Source organism: Grus americana, chromosome 10, assembly GCF_028858705.1.
Source record: "Grus americana isolate bGruAme1 chromosome 10, bGruAme1.mat, whole genome shotgun sequence".
NCBI classification, from domain to species: domain Eukaryota; kingdom Metazoa; phylum Chordata; class Aves; order Gruiformes; family Gruidae; genus Grus; species Grus americana.
Genome location: NC_072861.1, coordinates 16,985,781 through 17,005,796, shown reverse-complemented (window position 1 = coordinate 17,005,796; position 20,016 = coordinate 16,985,781). Strand labels below are relative to the sequence as shown.

Sequence of the window (20,016 nt, the reverse complement as noted above, 5' to 3'; positions counted from 1 at the left end):
TCAAAGATAAACTGCTGGGGAAGTATCCTGTGTGAGCCCCGTGCTGACTGTACAGCTGAGCCAGAAGATGTAACAGACCTTGCCTTCACCCTTCTATGAATTCAAGATGGAAAAGACACCAGAGCATGGCAGGAGGGGGTTAGTACTGTTACTGGCTACCAACTTGCACAGGGTGTGAGGAGCAGTTTGTTTTCCACATCAGCCTGATGGCAGGTAGACTGAGCACCAGCCGGTGGCTACCGCACGTGCCTGACTGCTGGCAGGCTCTGACAGAGCATCCAAATGCCACCCAGCATTATGGGGATAAGGCCAAGGCTGCCAGGGGAGGTAATCCAGGGAGCTTCATCTGCCCGTGCGTTTTTTTCTGGAGTCGTTGTTGCTTTTGCAGTTGAGGAGCCCTTCACTGCAGGCAGAGCAGAGTGCGGCAAGCCTCGGGGAGCGTCGAGACTCATGAAATATAGATAGGAGCTAGGCAGGCTCCTAGAGCTAGGTAAATACATGCACGGTAATTGGCTCTGTCTTCAAGCAAGAACTGTTTTGCATAAGGATGCAGAAAGGGCTTGTTCAGTAAACTTTGATATGCACATTTGATCAGCAATTGCTGGGAAAAAAGAAAGAAAGAAAAACCCACCTCCGTGCTCAGTAACTGAGCAGTAACTGAACAAGCAACTCCATTTTACACCCTTTCTCCCTTTTCACTCCACCTTTTTTCCATCACCCGCTCAGAAGACTGTTATCTCCAATGCCCTTTAGAAAGAGCATCTGATGAAAGTAGACAAAGCGCAGATGCAATATCCCGATCCAAACAGTTTACAGTCTCCATAAAACCCCTGAAGCAAACATCTGTATACCTGGAACTGGCAGCAAACAGAGTCGCTGATGCACCAGTCTTAGCATGGAGGCAAGCCAATGGCCAAATGGTTACTATTGTAATGAACATTTGTTAACGGCTTTTATCCAGCTGCAAGGACACAGGCATGCTCACTGGGATGCTGTGAGTGCGTGCAAACCTGAATGGTTGCTCCCTGTGAAATTAGTAAAGGCTTCGTGGATCCCGTCTGCCCTTTGCACATGAGCTGGATCCTGAGAGATCTCTGCCTTTATGTGCCTTAACCATGCATGGCTGGTCAGAGCAAGCCTCTGCTTCTGCAACCACAGTAAATGAATTATTTCTAGACACCTCTCAGGAGCCTCTCATGCTTAACCTGATCTCCCTTGCTTGGAGCAAGCAAGATTCCCCCTCTGTGGGAAGATGAAACCGGAATGACCACCCCTGGCAAGGGCAAGGCAGTCCAGACATGAGCAAACAGGACCAGATGGATGCAAAATGAAGCCATGTAGGAAGACTCTGCACTGAAATCTCACGTAGATTAAATCTCATTATGGGATCTCACAGTGGAAACAGCCATAGCATCTCCTGCTCAAACACTCGTTTTGAAACAGATCTTGAAAATTACTTTTGCTAACGGTGGGGATGAAATTCACCCCAAACCCTCCAAGCTGCATTTGTGGACAAATTAGCAATACCGTTTTGCTAGCATCCTAGATTCAACCACTAATTAACTCAGCAGCCGCTACCAGAGTTAATCAGGGAAGCTGCTCATTATTCCCTGTACCCCACGGGGTAGGGTTCCCCAGCTGCCACTGCCCAGCCCGCTGTAAAGGCAGGGCACGGAGCTGCTCGTTTTGATGCCGTTGAAGCACCCGCTGGCTCCCCGGCAAGGAGGTGGATGGCCCCGAGCCCTGCACCATCACTCCCACAGCCATCCCTCCATGATAGCCTTTCCCACCCAGGGGAGATCCCTCCACGGCTGATCCCTCACACGCACTGGAAGAAAGGAGGAATGAAAGCAAGCAAGAAGCTCAATAACAGTGAGACTTACTAATTGAAAGAAGACAAAGGTTGTCTCTTATAATTCAGGTGCCACAGCCCCCGTGGGAGTTAAAGAGCTCCTTTCAGTGAGAGCAGTAGTTGTGCAGAGCAGGGCTCAGCTTCTGCCCTGAGCCCCCGTCCCACAGCCCCTGGGGTTCTGCCTTCACAAAGCATCAAAAGGGGAAAATCCTCCCATTCAGTTAGCGCTGGGAAAGGAAGATGCACAGGAGATCAAAACCCCTGGGGGAACGTCTGTTCTGAACTGAACTGTTTACCTGGGGAGCTTTTTTGCAACTGTTTGGGGTTGGCAGACCCTGTGCTATCTCCCACTTGAGGGAAAACCTGTGTAGCACAGATATAATAGACTGCATTCTCTTTCTTACATGTCACACACTTCTGCTCAGCCACATGGTTTCAGGTGTTGTAAGCCTGCCAAAATCATAGTATTATTTCATAGCAGGTATGAGGAAAAAAACCCCAACCAACAATGGTTAATTAAATAATTACTGTCAGGTCCTGCATTTTACTGTTCACTGTTTGGAAATGGAAATTCTGGATGGTTTTTAATCACATGGCTTATCTAAAACTCATAGGAATAAAAATCTATTTCAGAATTTAAATTTTTAAATGCCAAAGGAAATGTCTTGGAAGTGTTCCAGATGGAATACTTCCCAGTGCGATAACAACTTTTTTATAACAATTAGGAAAAAATAATTGAAACTGAACAGCTACACTAGACTCTGAAAGGACAAAAAAAGATGCCAGCTTTATATCAAATTACTTTCCCCATGAACACACATCCCATTCTAATAACACCAGTCTGGATTTTTAATTTGATTTCAAATATGTTATGGATCAGAACCTCAGGGCTGTAGATTAATACAGATTTGATCAGCTGAGAATCCATCCATCAGCCCTGTTGTGATTATGTTTTTCTAATCAAGTACAATTAACAATCTTCACATAACACCATTAAAAAACTCTGATCAATGGCTACTATAAGCTGAACTGATTAACGTAATTTTTTAAATCAAGTTTCAATTAGCTCTAAAGAATAATGAAAATGTGAACAGCAAACTGCTGCAGACACACCATCTTAGTTTGAACAAGAGAGATACATATCATCCCTTTGTCCTGACCACTGAAAAAATGCAGCTGCTAAATTCTTGTTGGGTTTAGCAAACACTGTCCAGCTTTTTACCCAGCTCGTCCTTTCCCCCCAGGCTAGATGGCCTGTCTGCCTGCTGGGTGGCCTGGCACTTTGAGGTCAGACTATCCAGCATCTGTGCAGAGTGCACCAACATTAAAATCAGGTGAATAACTATTCTCTGGATATATTGGTGCTTAGCCAGATCAGAGAGATTTTCCCCAAGTTTTCCCTTGGTCACAGGACAGAAGACTCAAACATCTGTTTTGGACACTCAGACAATGAAGGGAACTTTCTTTTCCAGCTCAAATGTGTCTTCTCTGACTGCTCAAAGCCCTGCTGCTGCCCCTGCTGTGGTGTTCCCTGCAGAACACGTCCCACTGACAGACCGAAATCGCTGCATCCTCGCTGGGGCTGGACACACGAAGGAAGCAATTTTGTACAAACTCATGGAAGTACAGGTGGGTGTTACTAGTGATTTTGGGACCTCTGTGGGTGACTCCAGCAGCCAGGTTATCCAAAAGCACAGAGGGGTGGTGGGAGATCTCTAGTACCCACTGATGGGGAACATGAAGGCTTGTCCCTTTGCTGCTCTTTCAGAAAGGCACCAAGCCGTAAAGGAAGCTCCTAACTGCACACAGGTAACAGGCTGGAAAATGCCCTCCACAGCCTCTCAGAATATGAGAGTGCAACAGTGGACCTGGCTGGAGAGCAGAGAAATGGTCAGTTTTTCTACTTCCAGCTGAAAGCAACTATTCCTGTCTATATTTGAGATTTGCTGTGCTACTAGTCAGTAAAGGACCTTCTTCCTCCACCCTTGGCTTCCTTTTTGCACTCCTTAGTTACCTCAAGGTGCCCAGCTCTCCATGGAGCTCTCTCATTGCTTATAAGCAGCCTCCCAGAAACATCAACCCTTTTCATCTCTCCCTCCATCCACTTTTGGCCCCTACCCATAATCCCCACTCTCCTGCCTCTGCCTAATCCTATAACCCACCACAAATCCCTGCTCCCTCCCCGCTCTCTGCCTGCATCTCCATCCATCACCATCTCTGCTGGGGTGCCAGGAGTGTGTGGGAGGTGAGCCTGGAGCAAGGCTGCTGTGTGAACACGCAAACCTCCGGCATTATCTCTCATCACAACCAGCCTTTGAGCACCCGTAACGCCCTCTGAATGCCACAGGGTCTCTCTGATAAATCAACCTGACCCCCATCTGCAATAGCTCCCTCCCTGAGCTCTCCCACACTTTGGCTACAAAAAGAACTAACCCAAACCCACATCCTAATGGTGCCTTTACGTTTAAACCCACAAAGCTATTTTTGGTCTGTTTATGGTCAGCTGTATTTAAACAGAGACTGGTTGCACCAGCACAAACTTGTCCTCACATAACTTCATTTTCATCCAGACAGAAGCTTTCAAGCAACAGCAACGAAACCCTTTCAATATTTAATCAGCTGCGTGGCCTCAAACAGCGGGGACGGGCATCAGCTGCCTGGTGCAGAGCAGGCGAGGGGGAGTGGGTGCTCCTGTCCTCACCGAGCCTCTCTCCAGCCTGAGCACTCGTGTGTCCTTTGCACGCTCGTTGCTGTAGAAAGCCAAACGGGAGCCCCGCTCCAGGCTGCTGCTGCAGCCCCAGCAGCTTTCAAATGGCATGGCTTTGAAGCACCTTATTTTTCATTCCTCTCTTCCAACTTCTCAGCTGCCGTCCAGGTGTAAATCTTACTTTCTTTCCCACTGACGGCTGGGAAATTGCTGTGCTCAGCACCCTGTAATTGTAAGTCAGCAGGACTTGAGCTCTCTCCCGCTTCTTTTTGGTTTTAAAGCAGGCAAGGTATAAATTGCAGCTACAGACAAGGCTTTGCAGAACTTGCAGTGTGTAGGGGAGCAAATTTAGGCTTTTTCTAATCTTTCCCCATTCCCTTAGTGCCTGTTGTGTGTGTTTCAGGGGGATTAGAGGCACTGAAAGGACATCATCCTTCATTGGGTTGGCTCTGCAGCATTCAGTGCAGATTCTGTTTTTAACTCCCATGCTTAAGCAAGGTTGCTTTAAACCAAAGCTGTAAGAAGGAGCTCCTGAAGCATCCTGCTTTACTCAGTGGTCATGCCTGGCGTTTGAAAAACATAAGTGTCAAAATGCCAAATGCCCTCTGGTCAGAAATGGTCTATGAGCGTTTCCTACCCGGGCCCCTGAGTCCTGCACCCTCCCCAGCCCCTTGCAGCTCCCCCGGCAGCTCAGCGACGCTCTGGCTTCTCCTTCCCTGTTGCTGGACACCCTGGGCTGGAGGTCCCCATGCTGCCTGGCACCCATGGGCGCCACGCCAGGCACGGCCGCAGCAAAGGCAGCATCTCTGATGATTTGCGGTATCTGAGCTCCTAAAACAAAGGATCCTATTTTGCTAGCATCAAAAAAATAGATACTAATTACCAACACTATACACCCTTATCTAAAAGAAGGGAAAAAAGCACTGAAAGCACATTCAATTAGTGATAAATAATAAATACAGGATTAATTAAAATTACTCTGCTTTGATTTGCCATTCTCTGACTCTGAGAATGCAAAAGGCATTCCTCGTGTTCCCAAGGGTGGTTTGATGTCAGAGCATCGCCACAGTCCCCAGAAGGGGTAATAAATGGCAGCAGTGACGGCAGGGTTCGTCATGCATGCACCCACCCCACTGGAAATGGGCTCCACGCTCCTTTCATGCTGGTTGCAACTCGCCTTGGCTCACCGAGGACATCCAGCCTCCACCAAGCAACTTTGGGTCTGTATCGCAAGCAAAAAGGCTCCTCAGCTTCTCCTGAATGCCAGGAAAGCTTGACTAATTGCCAACAGCAGCTACACATCAGAAGAAACCACTGGGCTTTCTCAATCTGGGTCTGTCTATAAATCATTTAACACCTCATCTACACATGCTGATAATTAATGCACACTAGATCCCTGCAATGAGACAGCCCTGCTAAAATATCTGTGAATTTGGGCTGTGAGTGCATGTGGCGTGGGGATGCAGAAGGACAAAGTACCCCCCCAAGAAGCACCTGATCTTGCTGGTGCCCATTCTGAGCTTCAGTGGAAGGAGGTGAGAGGAATTAGGGTCAGATTTCCCCCCTTGCAGTGTGAAAGCATTTGAGAACCAGTTTCCAGTTGCAGGGCTTTGGGAAAAGCCCACACCTCTTGTGGCCCCAAGCAGCCATGAGCCCAAATCACCCCCTCTTCTTCACTCCCTCCCGTCTATCAGGGCAGACAGTGCCCTCGGCCAGAGAGCAGAATGATCACTTTTTGTGTTTATTACGTTATGAGGTGCCATATCCCTCACAGCAGCCTATGTATCTCTTATTCTGGTATAAGTCCAGAAGAATTTTGCTCATTTTACTGGATTTACAGCCCTGAAACCAGGATCCACCCACCCAGGGATAGCTTATAAATCTAAAGGAGCTTTTATCCATCAGTATAAGTGTCCAGTGCAATCGATTCCCTATGTCAAACACAGCCAGAGAAGTATTTTTGTGTACTTCCATTCTTGTCCCCCAAACCTCACCAATCCCTCAATCATCATCATGGAGGCATCCAATTCAATTTGACTCTAACTTCATATTCTGGCTGTGCTAATCCCCCTGGGAACATGCCTCAGAGGAGGATGGTAGCTGCAAAACTAGATGTCACTGAGCTTGTTTGAGGACCATCATTACTCGTAGGACTGCTACATAAATGAGGTTCCTCAAAGAAGCCGCCACCACCACCACCTCTACAGAGGTTTCCTCTGAGTGCCAAGGCAGAGGGGAGACACCAGGAGCATTGCGCATGCCCAAGAAGGGCATGGATATGAGCTCAGGAGGTCAGGAACCTGTAAGCTGCAAAAATTAGAGTAGTTAAAGCTGGCAAATCTGCAGCAGCCTGACCACCTGCCATAAGGGCAAGAGAAATGTCCTATGGAGGAGGCAGGTTTTTCCCTGCTGCCTGGAAGGATGTGGTCCCCGAGACCTGGCTGTGACCACTCCTGTCTTGGCGGAGGACCTGCCTTCAGCTCACCACTGCAGTACCAGAGCTCAGCCCCTGAGAGTAGGAGGGGTGCAAAACACATACCATGTGCAGGAGCAGATTGGCTCTTTCTCCGTGGTAAAAATCTCCTGCAGGGATTTTACTCAGCCTCTCACATTTTACAAAACACCTCACAAGGATCATCTTCAGGCCAGGACTGGGAAACTCTCTGGTTGCAATGGTGCCCAGGGCCCTGCTGGGTAGAAATACCAGGGCTGCCTTGTCCGGGGGACACCACTCTTCTCACTCGCTGTCAGTTTGGGAGGATGGGAGGCCAGGGAGGCAGCTGCTGTGCTGGCAGCACAGTTGGTACCAGAGCTTGAACAAATCCATCCATCACCTAGTCGGGAGTGGATGAATTCCAGCTTCCTCCAAACCCACCTCCCACAAGAGCTGCTGTGAATCACAGCTAAACATCAACTTTAACTGGAAACACTGAATCATCAAGAACCAGCTGCCACACAGTCCTGCAGCATCTCCTGTAAGAGCCTGGCCAGCATCAGGCCTGCCGCAGTCCTCACGTGAAAGCGCTGCGTCCCTCTCCTAGGCAGGACAATGGCAACCGCGAAGCAGGAGAAGAGAGAGGGCATCTCTCAGATGGCTCTGTCCATGCATGGACCATCATGAGCAATTTCTTCAGTCAAAAGTACTGCTTTAGGGCTCCATTCTTTCCCAGCACCTCCATTGTTGAATAGAATATATTCTGCTCTCCTGGCTGCCCTGCTCCACCTAAGATACAGCTGCTTTCAGCCATGCATGGGCTATCCCCCTCATTATAGATCCTTCTCATTATAGAAAATGCACACCAGGCATGGGTGACTCCCATATAAGCTGAGCTAAGCCAGGTCATGACACCCCAAATCTCTGGCACACAGTCTACAGGACCCTCGTGGCTGTGGGGGATGGGAGCTATCCTGCTCCTGACCTCCTGTAAGAGTTGGGAGAAGAAAACACAGCTGAGTACATCTCAGCACATCCAGCTTTTCTTTTTTTCTGGACCATCTTGCAAAACAACAGCAGTATCTGTATCTGATCTATATAAGGGGTACAGATAGATTCAAGCTGGTTGGACATAGGGCAGTTCTGGTCTGGAAGCCATGTTGACCATAGCAGTGCTTATTATTTGGAGATGGCTATTTAGATTATGGACTAGGATTGCCTCACATTTGAATGGGCAGGCAGAGGCATCCTGGAACTGTACCTGGCTTCTATTAGCTCGTTCTGATCTTATCTCGGTCTTGGATGGATGGGAAGAGATAGTCAACAGCCCTACTCACTGTCTCCATGTCACTCACAACTTTGTAGATCTCTGTCATATCCCTCTATATCTGTAATCATATTGCCAGATTTGTCACACCAAGGTGAGTAGAAAACATCTGTGAAAACCTGTAGACTCTCCACTTTAATGACGCAGCTATAAATACTGTGAAGTTCTCTCACATTTCAGCCACCCACAAGCAAGAAAAGCCTGGATTTCTTCTTTCTTCCTGGTATTAAGGCAACCCAGAACATGCCCAGCTGAGCTACATCACCTTAGACATGGGACATCCTATGATGTCTAATTGGAAGAATCTGTTAGGATAGTACTAGAAAAAGAGAAGATTTGTCTTCAGAGTGTCCTGAACTTCCTGGCTCCCTTGCCCTGGCTTAATTCTCTTTCGTAAGAGGTTCTTCCCCCTGTTTTAACCCAATCCCTCTTTCAAATTCAACCCAGCCAAGGGAATTTCCAAGGCCACCTTGTTCCCCTCTTCCTTCTCCCCCCAACACCAGTGTGTTTCTACTGACACAAATGTGATCACAAAGTCGTGACTGCATGGGAAGAACAAACAGGCTGAGCAGATGGGTTGTGCGGGAGGAAGCCCTCATTTAAAACGCAAATAGCTGGTGGTAATTTAGCAGATGTGGTAAGAAAAATCTGGAGAGACAAGCAGGAGGTTACTGGATTCCAATTTCAATCAAATAATGTGGAAGTTTCCCTGGTAAGGAAAGGTTTCATCTTCCATCTCCTTGATTACCTTGTCTTGGGAAGATAATGACACTGATGAAACTGTCTTCACATAAATGATCTGGAGTCTTCTTCATTTAGGATCTCATATGACTCCCTGGCCTTACCAAATCGATTTTTTCACAAGGGAAATCCAACTTTTTTAGCCCAAATATCCATGATAAAAGACTAAAATTCAATTAGAAGTCATAACATTCATTAATTCTGTAGTACATTCAATTCTCTTTCCATCCGGAGACAAAGACTTTAGGATCTGTCCTTCACTTCCCCAACCTCAAATCAGCATCTCTCAGGAAAGATCTTTGGGATGCTATAAAAATCTGTAAATCTAGCATATTGTAATATTCATTTGGCCCTAGAATTTCGTCTTGGCAGACATACCAAAATTACCACAGATGGATATGAGGATTTTCTCTTTATAAATATTACAGAGACATTAATTACAGAGGGGAAATTAACCCTTCCAGACAACACTGCAGCAGGGACCAGGAAAGCACAGTCACCACTGGCCAACATCTCAGACAGAACGTGGGAGAAAAGTCAAGTGCACACAGTCACAAAACTGACAGCAAAGATACTCTGATATCAGCATTCCTGCAGTTTTTAGAAGATAATTCAACCAAAAAAAAAACCCCAATTGCTAGAAATTTCTGGTGCTTGGAAGTGGTTTTTTTCCAGGAAACATGGAATGAAAGATTTTCAACCTTTTGAAACAAACCATAGTGTTTCAGTTAGAGGAAGAAAAACTGTCCTCTCTAAGATTTCCTCACAGATACAATCATCAACTACCCACCCCCCAGACAGCAAATTTGGGAATTCCTGCACTCTCTCCTTATTGCACAGTGCTGGGATTCAAAGTCATGCAAAGCCCCTTCCATTTTCCTGTCTTCACTTCACCTACAGTTTGCGAGACAAAGATTTGGTACAAAAGATCATCACTCTGAAACATGTATGAAACAAAAATCCAAGCCAAAACATGCTGCCTAGGAGAGAAGGATGCTTTTCTTTACATTTAATGTAACTGGTGCTTGAAATTCCAAGGCTGCTCTAGAGTAAGCACAATAACCAGAGTGCCCCACTCAGTGTCATGGTATCTAACATCAAAGAGTAGGAAATGTGTGAGTTTTTAGCAAGTGGATGTTGCTGTATGAATACATCATGAGATGAATATTTTTATAAACAAATAATGTCTGCAATGTTCTTCAGGAGTAGTTTTTAAGTCTGCCTTTCATAAGTAAATCCAGAAAGAATTTGTTTTGGTATTCCAAGCCAAACTTTGCACCAGTTTTTGGGTGGAACACAGGTCTGTCAAGAAGGTCAGAGCTTTGTACCTGTCAGAAGAACTGCCAAAGCTTCACCACTGTATTTTTCCATTGTTTTTTGTCAACAGCGGTATGTTATGTACAGACCTTTGCAGATTCAATACAGCCAGATTGCAAAGGCTGCTCTTAGGTTTATTATTCCCTGATCCTCTTTAAAGAAGGGTCCTAAATTCATCCCTAGTGAAAGAGCTCTGCTGTCACTCGACTTAGAAGCAGGACACCCATTTAGAGAGTTCTGAGAGATAAACTGACTCACAAACATCTCATTTAAATTAAGCCAATGTCCAGGACATCAGATAGCTCACAGTCCCAGCAGCATGTAGTCCAGCAAGACCCTCTTCCTTCCAAACGTTTTTATCTGCATGTCTCTAAATATCTGCTATTCACAGAACCTAGGGGACTGGTTTCAGGGAAAAAAATGCAGTTAGACTTCACGATGTTTATCAGCTAAAAAAGTTGAGGGGCTTTATGTATCCACTGAGGGGCAAGAATTCATGAATGACCTTCCAAAACTCCTGCAGTAAAGAGCATAGGGCAGAAAAAGCAGCATTCAGGTAGCAGCTCACCTAGGACTACCCCATGGAGACCATCACTGGTGCTTAGCCGTGAGTTCTGAATATGCCCCAGATCAAGCCGGAAATCACATAGGAAAAATGATACAGAGTGGGCGATGAAACTGCATCCGAGTGAAAGCTGCTCCGACTGCCTAGGCACACACATTGCCTGATCTGCTCAGCTCCCAGCCTCTCGCTAATAGTAATTAAATTGCTTTGATGAGCACTGGCCCCTGGAAAAGCTTTAGTACAAACTGAACAGGTTTCGTTGGTTGCTTCTGTCTCTTTTTCAGCTCCCCTCCCTATGCTTTTTTACTCCGTTAAGCCTTATTACTTTTGCATCCAGACCGATTGTCCAGAAAGGGACCAAAGAGAAAAAAGCATCACTTACCAAAACTAGGAAATATTTCATCACAGCCGTTCACCAGCCATTTCCCCTCTTTCTAGCCTGTGGAGCTGCTCCTGAAAGGGTCTCCCCTTTTTGCTAGGGTGTCACAAGCCGGAGATTAGAAACAAATGCTCTGCAAGCCAAGCCAATCATCCTGCTGCGACCGCATCCAGGTACTGAAGCACAAGCAATGGAAAAGTCCATCGGCCAGCAGAAAACACAGGCGCAGGCACTCCCCCCCCAGCCAGAAAGCGATAGGAGCGGAGGGAGGCTGGAGGCAGGAGAGAGAGCAGATGGGAGGGGGGTGGCTTGGGGGAACCAGGCAGTGGGAGATGCTAACGTGACAGATGTGTTGATTTTAAGTTAAACAGGAAATTGAGGATGTGCGACACAGGGAGGAAAGACACTAGCTCATGTTAAAGGCAGACTTTCCCCGGTCTTTCCTTTCTTTGCTCTCCCTCTTTCATCCAGGCTTTCTCCAGCGATTTCGAGCTCTAACCTCGCAGGCAGAAATAAGCCAGGGTTTGCTCTGACTCTGCCTGTGTGTCTGGGCAAGGCGGGAGGTGCAGGGCCAGCCAAGGTATTCCCCATCCTAGCAGTGAGTTGGGAGAGCAGTGTTTTACCCCTCTTCAACTCAAACTGCCCTGAATTTATTTAAATGGCATCCTCTAGATAATGTGGGTAAAAGCGGGAATGCTGGACAGCAGGACGAGGCTTTCAATTTGTCCCAGTTCTGGGCAGGGGAAAATACAATAGGGTCGAAATCCTGATTTAGGTTATGAAGGATAAGCAGCAGAGTAGAATAAATTGATTTAAATGCAGGAAAATTAAAGTGCCTTGGCGCACTTGACTTCCGCGCAAATAAGCCCAACTTTTCAGCAGTCCAGAGGAGGGTGGCCAGGTTGAGTCTGGGGGATGGCAGCCGTACTGTGGGGGTCCCCAGGGTTAGCATCCAGAGGGATGTAACTCCGGGACAAGGTGACAAGACCTGCAGGCAGCAGTAAAATTCAAAGGGAATTGGAGAAATCAAAACCCTGCACTGATTTCTTAGTTCACTCTGGAAAGCTGAGTGAAGGAAGACAAACCATACTAGTTTTGAGATAGATCCCAGCTTCTAGAGATTAGGAGAGGAAAAAGAGTGGCCCCACCACAAACCCAGGTACAGACAATGAGCGGTGCCAGCTGTCTCCCGGACAAGGACTCTGTTCCTGCTTCACAAGCAGATCCCTCCCTTTTTCCGCTGCCTTCGGCACCAGGAGGAAGAGCCCCCTTGCCATCCCTGCAGAGCTGGGTGTCAGCCACAGCCCGGCACGGCACAGCCAAACCTTTCTTGCTCTTCTCCCCACCAAAGCTTTGTCCCAAGCCCCACATGTAAGGGTGACAAGAACGTCTCCTCTATGGCATGTACAAGTCCCCAGGGTGAGATTAGTGACACGACTCTTTTCTAGAAGGTGTGCACTAGGTAAAGGACAGAAATCCGTCTTCTCTAGACACAGGGCACTCGCCCCACAACTGTGAGTGAAATATTCAGGTTTTGGTGCAATCCAGCCTGCCTCCCTCCTCACATCCCATTTGCCCCCACACCCTCACTGTCCCTGAGCTGTGTTATTGGCCTCCCTTCAACATTTTAATGGAGTATTGACAGTGAGCCAGTCACACTCCAAATAGATGAACCCGACGTGCATCCCCCGAATCACATTGGCAGAGTCAGCCCAAGCAGGTGGGTTGGGAGCATCTTCTCAGAGGTATCGGCTGCAGTTCAAAAAGCATCCCTTTTTCTGGTAAGAGAAACAGCTCGAAAAAGTCTAGCGAGGATATTGCACTTTGGAAAACTGCTGCTTTGGGTCTCTTGTCCCTCCTCCTACCTGCTGCCGCACTCCCTCATCTCCGCAATTATTTATAAAGCTCCGTGTTCTTTCCTAATTGGGATGCCATAATGTTCCCTTTCGCCTTGCACGTCACTCGTGTGTCACTCTGCGTCTGGGCCCGCGGCGACCTCTCGGAGCTCTTGGCAAGGCTGGCAGCAGCCAAATGAGTCATCAGCAACCTGCCCGCACCTCTCTCCCTCCCTCCCTCCCTCCCTCCAGCCATTACCCCCCCTCCGGCTCCCTCCCAGCCCGGCTGCAGCAGGGGAGGCCAGGGGTAGTTTAAAGCAGTCTAATCCCCAGGCTGGATAATTCACAGAAAGAGGATTACCCATTCTGTGCAGAGCCCTTACCTAAATATAGACCAGCCTTCCCTGTGCGTTGCAGCTCCTGTGGCACGGAGATGATTTCCCTGCACTGCTTCTCCATCCCGTCTTAGGGGGGTAACTCTGCTCTCGCTCAAATCCAGCACAACCCAGTTGTACCCCGTGGAGTTACGGTGCAATGAAACCAGGGTTAGTAAAGCAGAGGCAAGGCTGTAGCTCTGTGAAAGCCAGCAGGATCACGGCAGACTCATCCCCAGAAGCATATTTTCTCCCTAATAAATGCCAAACTCCTTTGGTGGGGTCAGAGCATATACTGTCCTCGTGTTTATTTGGAAATCAGTGTCACGGTCCAGAACTACAGAGTCTGACAGCAACGCATTGGGAGGGTAGAAGGGTAAGTGCTAAACTCGGATAATCCCACGGCAGGTTGCAGCAGCCCGACCCGGGGAGCTGGGGATGGCGACCTGACTCTGCCACCCACCCTCGGGGCTCTCCCGGCGGGTCACCAGGAGCTGAGTCGTCCCCGCTGCCGAGAGGACGCGTATTTGCCAGAGAGCTGCTGAAAAGGAAAAGCAATAGGTAACGTGTTGCCTTCCCTGCTTGCCCTTGCAGAAAGAGGGATAAAGTTGGGAACTGCGGAAGGTATCCCTGATGGATTCGGCAGGTTACCAGCAGACCACACGTCTCTCCTCATCCTTCTCTCATTTTCCAACTTCAGTCATCTTCCTCCTCCCCTCTGCCCCAGATGATGAAGTAAGGTCTGACACAGCCAACCCAGGCTGCCTTTTCCTACAGCATCTTTTTTTTGGCTGTTAATGCCCTTATGGGACTTTTAGTCACTGTAACATTAAAGCATTCATTAGCACAGGAGTAATTCCATAATCTTTTCAGAAGAGAACAATATCGGAAGTTCAGCTTATGATCCGGAAAATCAATTTGCTGACTTGACGGTGCAGGAAGAGGATTTTCAAGGCTTCCCCAGCAGGACTGTTAGCAACTCTGGGACTTTGTGGCCAGGCCAGGAAAAGGCCACCCAGAACTGCTCTGAGCAGAGGAGGACTCGAGCACTGGCACTCAACGCAGGCGAGGAAGGGAGCCGGGCTCATGCTGCATCAAGTGCAAGCTGTGCCTCAAAAACCAGACCTGCCTTGCCAAGTTTTGTCCAGCAGCGTGCTGTACAGGTGGGACAGCACCACCACGGATCATGGGGCATTTTCCTGCCTTCTTCATCTCTCCTACATCATTTCACCAAAAAGCAATGCTCCTAGCTCAGAGGTTATTAGGAGCAAGAAAGGGATGTGTCTTCAGTATCCTGCCTTTTCCCTGCAGGTACAGGCTGGATCAATTCCTGTTTTGAAACTAAACTCACATACCCTCTCTACCAAATACCAGGTCACATACTCTTACTTTCATCAAGGGATTTTTCACATTCACCTTGACTGCGCTTTCAGAAGTTGGTGCCCACACTCTGCCTGCAGACAAGCAGCTGGATTTGCAGAGATCAGCTGCCTGCACAAGGCTGCCTTTTGGGGAGCACCCAGTTGTGTGCTTGCAGGTTGGGGGGCTGCATCACAGCCTGGCACAAGGAGGCACGAAAGCTGGGCTTCCACCTCCAGCTCAGCTCCCTTAATCAATAGTTGTCAGGTACCAGTGACTTTCATTCAGGGATGTCCCAGAACATAAATGGGTGTAAATAGCATAGTGATGGGACAGTCCCCTCTCAAGTGGGCAAGCTGAACAGGAAGGCTGTCTCCTGTCGGCTGCTTTCTGGGTCTGGCTTTGATGCTCTGGGAGGGTTCCCCCAGCACTCACACTATGTGTTTGCAAAATTGTGTCAAGAAAACCAAAAGTGCCATTGCAGATCTGGTCTCCAGCTGAGTTCATCTAATACTAGTGGGCATGCCTTTCACAACAAGGTCCTGAAGAGGGGAGACATCAGGACCTAACTAGGACCTTGTGAGGTTCTTGAGACCCATGGTCCCCGTGTAGGTGACTGCTGCCCGTGGTAGATCTCCTGCAGGGGCGGGAGGTGTTCCCCTCCGTTTTCTGCTGCAGGGTGGAAGAGGGCTTTTCCATCAGGAAGAAGAACTGGACAAAGCCCTGGATGCTGCCTCTGCTCCCACTCCTTCCTCCAGGTTGTCCTGTAGGACAGGCCAGTCTGACCATGGGCATCCCACTGCAGGAAGTGATAGGGCCACATGTTGTTTAGAGCAGAGGCACTAAGGTGTATTACCAAAGAGCAGCAGACATACGGCTCAGTGCTTTCACCCTGGGATGATCAGTGCAGCATTATTATTTATTCAATAACTGGCTAAGTACGCCAGAGGATTAACCCTTTTCATCTCTCTTCCCCAGATGATAATACTAGGGATCCAGAGGAGTCATGAAACAGCAATTTTCAAGCTGCCATGTCAGACACACGAGTTACTCTCGTCCTACCTGTAATTTCTGCCATGACTCCCCATGGCAAGACACCAATAAGTATGTGCTTACAAGCATCCGACCTACACACAGCAAAGGTTCCCCTCAGCACGCACACAGCACCGCACTGCTCCTCACCTACACATTATAATCATCAGGTTGCTACTCTTTTTCTCCTGAGAAGAGGTCATCTATGGCAAGTAACATCCTTGTGGAGCCAGTTCCTATCCATGATTTTTAATGAGATCTTGGCATTATGGACCATATTACTGCAGTTTGACAGGTGCAACGAAAATCTCCCTTGAACAACACTTGTCCTCTAAAAGAAAAATAGCCCCTGCAGAGATGTACGTCTGGATGCGTTATAGGATGTGCTATAGGCATGCACACGCCCACAGGAACTTCTCACCAGAGAACCTGCATCCCACAACAGTCGCAGTTCAGAGAGGCAGCCCCGCCAGCTCCCACAATCATTGCTTTCTCTCTGTGCCTTCACTTACAGAGGCGACTACCTGCAGTTTGTAGTTTTAGCTGCATTTAAGCTTTCCTGGAGACTGGGGAGGCTAACGAGGGGAGGACAATTAAAACGGGTGCTGGCAGTGCGGTAACCAGCGGGGTGAATGGGGCTGGTGCGTGCGTGGGTACCGGCACACCCCCACACTGGGCTGGGTGCCACCACCCACGCAGTCACACACAGCTCCCACGCGGACACGACAGCCCCTTCCCCCATGCAAACACCTTCTCTTTCTGCCCCCAACCCCCCGCGACCCGGACACGCACTGGGAGCACTCCTTTAAAAACTGCTTCAGCCCGAGTTAAAAGTCCAAAGCGCAGCAGCCCCTCCGCTCCCCCCGGAGAGCAGGAGCAGCTAGGCAGCAGAACGGGGTGACTTTAAATTGCTGCTTCGCTCACAACTGCTCTGACCCCTCCAATCTCATTAAGCTAACACAGTCCCTGACAGTTCCCACCGATTCATCCCAACTCAGATACCGACTCCGCACCCTTGAGCATCCTCATTTTCAGTGGCATCTTTTGTTTCAGTTTTTTGCAGAGAGCTTTTCCCTGCCCTTTGAGCTGCCTCCCCGGCTGCCCAGCGCTCAGCACCGAGACCCCACGAGCTGCCAGCTCTCCGGCAGCTGCCTCTCACCCCTTTTCAGTGAAGCAGAGGGAGTGACTCGCTCTTACCTTGGGCACCCCAAGTTGTTGGTGGTGCTGCTGTCTGCGCGGTGCAGCGTGGCGTGCGGCGCAGTGAGGCTCTGCGCTGGCATCTCCTCTAGCAGTGATGCAGTCCTGCCGAGCGCCGCATCCCAATGATGCAGCCCAGGGGATCCCAGCCGAGGGTTGGGAGGGAGCCCAGGGCTGCCTGTCCTGCCTGTGTCCCTGCCTCCCCCACCCCAGCTGCAAAGCCAGCGGGGACGGAGTGTGCGGAGGCAGCCAAAGACAAGGGGAGAGAGCGAGAAGCTGCACGGCAGGCAAAGAGAGAGAGAGGTGAAGCTTGTGTAATTTCATCACGGTAATAAAATCCAACCCAGTGCCTAAGCATTGCAGCTCTCTAGCAGAGTTCTTCATTACATGGGGGATTTTTCTTTTTTTTTTAAATTTCTGTCATACAGGAATGTTTCTAGCTGTAAGTAGAAGGGAATCCCAGCATGACTGGGTATTATGCAGGCATCCTTCATCTCTCCGCTTTATATACTAGACCATTGCTACATTTGAGACCTCTCTCCCTGGGATGGCTAGAGGGTGAGGCTGGGAAGGTGCCATGTTTCAGGGATAATCCTACTGCGGGATCAGCCTGTTCTGTTTAAAATCCCTTTGTGTCTATTATTTGGGAGTTCACTGCCAGAAGAGCAGCAGCAGGAAAATTCCTACTGTCCATGCAATTTTGTGCTTACAAGAGACCATGTGGCCGCAACAGTGAGGAATGTAGTCTGCCACGGAAATCCATCCACAAATATTTTGTATTATTAAAAGAGATAACCAAGTAACATGAGGAGGTGTCTTACTGAGGAACAAAGGACGCAGCTCCCAACTACTAAGAAAGCATTGTCAGTGCATGAGGGGGAAATGTCCACACCCTACAACATCTCTCCAGGCAGAGATGCCCAAATTAGTCTGGATAATGGGAGTAATAAAAATTTTCACTGGCAGATTTCCATTGCTGCTTCTGGTAACCTAAAACTGAAGAGGAACATGGGACCACAGGCTTCTCAGAAAGAAAACAGGCATGGATTTGCAGGGCAGCATGAATTCCTTCTACTTGCCAAAGGGACAGAACAAAGAAGTGGAATGGAAATTCCAGCCACTCAGCCTGGCTCTGTCAGCAGGTGACATATAGAAAGCTGATTTCCCACTCTGTGCCTCAGTTTCCCCACTTGTAAGACAATGCTGGCGCTACTGGCCTCTCCAGGCTGTTTAAGCACTAGGAGATATCACTCCTTCGGCTCTTTCCAGGGCCACTCCAGACACACACTCCACACTCTCTGACCTGTATTTTACAGCCCGCTCCCCCCTCAGCTCCCCTGATTTGCATCTCCAGCTCAGATGTGTTTGTAATTGTTGATAGCATTACAAATGGGGCCTGAAAATTCTTCTTTATCTGATTGCTTGCGTTACAGTTCCTGTGACTGTACCGGTGGCACCACTGCCATATGGAAAATGCAGTAGGTGATTAATTTAGATTTTTTTCACACCCACTCATTTAAAAATTGGAACTCAAATCTGAAGTTCAGCTTTATTCTCCCTAGCGCAATACATTAGTTTAATTACATTTTGTGTTTGGTACAGTGCACTGATTGCTTTGATGTGGGAGCACTTCAGAAGTCAAATTATTATCAGCACTCCTGTATGCTACAGGCCAAGTATCAAGGCCTTGGCAAAATTAAAAAGCAAGCCAGTCTCTCACAGTGCCACTGAGTACCACTTTGCTTGCCTGTCACCCTTCCTCTGAGTTCTCCAGCTCATTAAAACTGCAAATTCTTCAAATCGCAGTAACTATTTGCATGCGCCAGATCCACTGCACCTTGCGTGGGTCAGGCTCAGAAAGCGCAGCACCGTTCATACCTGTGTTTCCCTGGAGAGGGCTTTGGGGCAGCCCCGGAGATGCTCTCCAAGCTCCATCACAGCTTCCCTCAGAAGAAGACTGCTCTGCTCCATGTCACCTTCCACTTACAGGTGGGACTGCATACGAGGGAAGATGTGGCAGACTGGCCAAACGAGCACCCCAATGTCCCTGCAGGGACTTTCTCAATTCCCAGAAAACTCCCTGTATCCACTTTGCTTACTGTTTCCCAGGCAGGATTGATCTAGCTTGGGTAAATTTGTGTTAAATCTCACTGTAGGATCAGCAGGGAGGGAGGCAATAAATCTGGGAGATGTTCTTTACCATTGCATTGTGATTATCAGTGTTTCTAATTACCTCTGCACCCTAGGCACAACCGTGAATCTCTCTGTTAATCACTGCTGGCCGTATCCAGGTATCTCAGACAGAGAAGAACCATTTTCCATAGCACCATATGGTGCCGGCGGGGAACCTGAGCCTCACGGGCTGCCTGGCATCGAAGGCAGCAGGATGGGGAGGTCTAACATCTTTTTATTTAAAAGAGCACATTGATAAAATGCACAGCAATCCAACTGTTTCAGAGCTGCAAGAATTCAATGGAAAACAAAGCTGAGCTGCAATGAATAAGGATCTGGTGTGGAGATGGATAAAATGATATAAGGTTTTCTATCACAGGGAAATAGATGTCTGTGTAGAGGTATACATATGCAGGTATACATATCAATATGGTTATACAGGCAAAGGGGGCTTGATCTAGCCCTATAGCACACTGGGCAGCCCCAGACCTCCTGGGAAGGGGGGTGGGATAGGAGATCTGGCCCAGCCGTGTGAATGGAGCGGAGCCCCGCAGCCATAATCAAACCATTCTCCTCTTTTATCCCACCTACAGCATCAGGGGTTTTTCTTCTGACCCCTCGCATGAACAAGACACCAGGGCCTCTTGCACTGTGGTGCAGAGCTGGGCAAACCGGGGTACCCTTCTTCTGCAGCGCTCAGATGCTGTTGGGAGGGTATACAAGGG

The 20,016-nt window shown here is 48.5% G+C and overlaps 1 protein-coding gene across 2 annotated transcripts in view; it reads right to left on the bottom strand.

Annotated features, from left to right (window-relative positions):
• The window catches only part of SV2B (synaptic vesicle glycoprotein 2B), a 67,815-nt gene extending 50,581 nt beyond the window's left edge, over window positions 1–17,234 (bottom strand). The window contains exon 1 of one of the 2 annotated variants that reach the window (XM_054837495.1): window positions 17,120–17,234. The gene's annotated coding sequence lies outside the window, so the exon portion shown is untranslated. Of the gene's footprint in view, window positions 1–11,325; window positions 11,553–17,119 lie in introns of those variants that run through there. The other variant, XM_054837494.1, reaches the window with a different exon arrangement.
• Between the last annotated feature and the right edge of the window lie 2,782 nt (window positions 17,235–20,016).